Source organism: Triticum dicoccoides, chromosome 6B, assembly GCF_002162155.2.
Source record: "Triticum dicoccoides isolate Atlit2015 ecotype Zavitan chromosome 6B, WEW_v2.0, whole genome shotgun sequence".
In the NCBI taxonomy this organism is placed as follows: domain Eukaryota; kingdom Viridiplantae; phylum Streptophyta; class Magnoliopsida; order Poales; family Poaceae; genus Triticum; species Triticum dicoccoides.
In genome coordinates, this window is record NC_041391.1 from 126,720,743 (window position 1) to 126,724,941 (window position 4,199).

The window sequence follows — 4,199 nt, forward strand, 5'->3', positions numbered from 1 at the left end:
TTTTCTTTTGGCTTCGTCCATAGTCGGACTATGTGTGTACTCTGAATGATGTATGATTTATTTAAGTACTTGTGTGAAGTGGCGATTGTAAGCCAACTCTTTATCCCAGTCTTGTTCATTAGATGGGATTGTGTGAAGATGACCTTTCCTGCGACAAAACCACCATGCGGTTATGCCTCTAAATCGTGCTTCGACACGTGGGAGATATAGCCGCATCGTGGGTGTTACAGAGCAGCCCATGGACAATGATTGCTTCAACACCACCGTGCTTATGCTCGCATGTGACGAGGGAGTATTGTTCACATACCCTCCTATACACTACATGGATCTACGATTTTGTGTAAGTTACCGTAACTCTTCATTCTAGGTGCCATTAGTATCAACATGTTGAGACAATATTTTTTTTCTTTTACTTAGTCCATGCTGCTAGAGTCAACACGAGGTCAGAAGTTTTGTGAGAAGGAAACTATCCAGACGTTGGCAACATTATTTGATTGCTGGCCTGGGATGGAGACCGACATCTCATCTTGCAATAAGGTAAATAAAATATTTTGGAAGTATTGTTATCATGGTTTGTTTTTGTTTCTAATAGCTCCACTTGTAGATTTATCTTCCCTATGCATCCATCGGCCGATACATCCTGTACATCATCGACAAAGAGGCACGTCGTCTATATATTATGGATCCTATTCAATCATCACAATCGTCAGAGGATAAAAACTTGAGGCATTCACTGAAATTAAAAAGTTTTTCAAGGGATTTCAAAGAAGCATTCGAAATAAAGCTGCCTGGGTGGAATTCTGATATATCTAAATGGCATCATTTATTTCCGGCCGGTGTTCCAACGAGTATAGACGGGTAATGAATTCAAAACAAGAATATATACTTTTGTTATCATTATATTATTTATAATATTAATTGAAAGTTTTCCAGGAATGTGTCTGGCTATTTTGTTTTTCATTTTATGCTCAGGTGGAACGGTATAGAATTGGTCAAGCTGGTTTGCGCGGTGAGTATTATGGGTAATATGTTTTAAGACCTTCTCCGTGAATTTTTCATACTAACTACATTTATTTTTTCTGCAGGATGGGTATGAAATGAGGAAGCATTTTTTATTATACTTGCTAAAACATCGCGAGAATGAAGCTAGAGGAAACTTTCCTGATAGTGTGAAAGAATTTCTTAAGCGCATCATCCAGATATTAATATTTTTGTAATATATGTTAAGTTGTAACATCACTCAGCTTGTTACATTGCAATAATGGACTTCAGTTTGTGTTATATTGTTTGTATGTGTGGATTTGAACATCTAACTCTGGTAAACTATTTCAAGAGCCCGTGGCAATGCACGGGCACTCTACTAGTTTTTTTAGGCTTCAAGTTGGGAGCACACGCATCTACTTCCTCCGTCTCCGGACTCCAGCGGTCGCTCAGATCCCATCTGCAAGGAAACCTAGCCCCCGCGTCGCTCCTCCCGCGGGCGACACGGGAGGTGCCGCCACCCCCTGCCGCTAGCCCTCCTCCTCCTCCCCTTCCCCGCCGTCGCCGTCCAGAGCCGCCGGGGCAAAGCCCCCTGTGGTGGCTGGCGGCGGGGGCCTTCTCCCCTCCTCGTGTTCGCGGCCTGCGGGAGCGGCCGATCCAAGCGGAGGCGCCGGTGCGTGTGGATCCTGGCTGCGCGGCGGCGATGATCTTGACGGCGGCGGGCCCATGGTGCGGCTGCAGATGGGTCGATGCCGAGCTGTGTGGCGGCTGCGTGCAGGTCTCCTCGTGGCGGCGGCCTTCGCCGGCAGCGGGGCAGCACGTGCGCGGCATCCGGCGAGGGGTGGGGACGCGGCCACGGTGGCTTCTCGTGCGAGTACGCGGAGAAGAGGTTGCGGCGTGTGTCCTCTGGGAAGATGTCTATCCTCGCCGTGATCCGTCGGCGGCATGGCGGCAGAGGTCGCAGTGGCCGGTCGACGGTGGTGGAACTTGGTGTTGGAAATATGCCCTAGAGGCAATAAAAAAAGGATTATTATTATATTTCCTTGTTCATGATAATTGTCTTTTATTCATGCTATAATTGTATTATCCGGAAATCGTAATACATGTGTGAATACATAGACCACAATATGTCCCTAGTGAGCCTCTAGTTGACTAGCTCGTTGATCAACAGATAGTCATGGTTTCCTGACTATGGACATTAGATGTCATTGATAACGGGATCACATCATTAGGAGAATGATGTGATGGACAAGACCCAATCCTAAGCATAGCACAAGATCGTGTAGTTCGTTTTGCTAGAGCTTTTCCAATGTCAAGTATCTTTTCCTTAGACCATGAGATCGTGTAACTCCCGGATACCGTAGGAGTGCTTTGGGTGTACCAAACGTCACAACGTAACTGGGTGGCTATAAAGGTGCACTACAGGTATCTCCGAAAGTGTCTGTTGGGTTGACACAGATCGAGACTGGGATTTGTCACTCCGTATGACGGAGAGGTATCACTGGGCCCACTCGGTAATGCATCATCATAATGAGCTCAAAGTGACCAAGTGTCTGGTCATGGGATCTTGCATTACGGTACGAGTAAAGTGACTTGCCGGTAACGAGATTGAACGAGGTATTGGGATACCGACGATCAAATCTCGGGCAAGTAACATACCGATTGAGAAAGGGAATTGCATACGGGGTTGCTTGAATCCTCGACATCGTGGTTCATCCGATGAGATCATCGAGGAGCATGTGGGATCCAACATGGGTATCCAGATCCCGCTGTTGGTTATTGGCTGGAGAGTCGTCTCGGTCATGTCTACGTGTCTGCCGAACCCGTAGGGTCTACACACTTAAGGTTCGGTGACGCTAGGGTTGTAGAGATATGAGTATGCAGCAAACCGAAAGTTGTTCGGAGTCCCGGATGAGATCCCGGACGTCACGAGGAGTTCCGAAATGGTCCGGAGGTAAAGAATTATATATGGGTAGTCGAGTTTCGGCCATCGGGAAAGTTTTGGGGGTCATCGGTATTGTACCAGGACCACCGGAAGGGTCCCGGGGGTCCACCGGGTGGGGCCACCCATCCCGGAGGGCCCCATGGGCTAAAGTGGGAGGGGAACCAGCCCTGGTGAGCTGGTGAGCCCCCCCTGGGCCCCCCTCTGTGCCTAGGGTTGGGAACCCTAGGGGAGGGGGCGCCTCCACTTGCCTTGGGGGGCAAGTCTCCCCCCTTGGCCACCGCCCCCCTAGGAGATCCCATCCCCTAGGGCCGGCGCCCCCTGGGGTCCCTATATAAAGAGGGGGGGTGGGAGGGCAGCCGCACCCTGACATCTGGCGCCTCCCTCCCCCTTGCTACACCTCCTCCTCCCGTAGTCGCTTGGCGAAGCCCTGCCGGAACCCTGCTGCATCCACCACCACGCCGTCGTGCTGCTGGATCTTCATCAACCTCTCCTTCCCCCTTGCTAGATCAAGAAGGAGGAGACGTCAAATCAATCCAATTTTAACTTAACATACCTACGACAAAACTGTCGGCATAGCCTGCCACGTGGCACCTTCTGTGGAAAGAACACATATAATATCTATGCCGACGGCACCGTCAGGGCCGTCGGCATAGATTTCACAGCATTGCCCTATCATCTGAGCCCGGGTGGGCAGGCCCACATATGTGCCGAGGGCTTTCCTATACCGATGGCTACCGTCGGCGTATACGGATATATGCCGAAGGCCTTCCTATACCTAGAGCTGCCGTCGGCATAGACGGAGATATGTCGACGGCCTTTCTATGCCTACAACTTCAGCCAGGTCGTCGGCATATATCCATCTATGGCGACGGCCCCGACAAAAGGCCGTCAGCGTCGACAGTTATTCCAATGGTGATATCAATCTTCCGCGGCCCTCATAGTCTAGGTGGCGGCATACCTGTGTCACGATACGCGTTGCAATGTTTTTTTAGAGTATGCCAATGGCAATACCGTATTTTTATAGAAGGCACACTGTTATGTACAAGATCCGTGACGAGATGCGAACAAGTCCAGAGAGAATCCACACAACGCCTACACCCTAACATTAAACGGCTAGTCTCTCGCGAAAGGATCTAGAGAACCAACTCCGCCTAGAGCGCCTTCCTCCACTCATCGATCTCATCTAGAATCTCTGTCTTAAGTTGCGAAGCCGTTCTCAGCCTCGGTAAGTTGTTGAACACTCATGCGCATTGCGCTGCTTCCAGATGGCCCA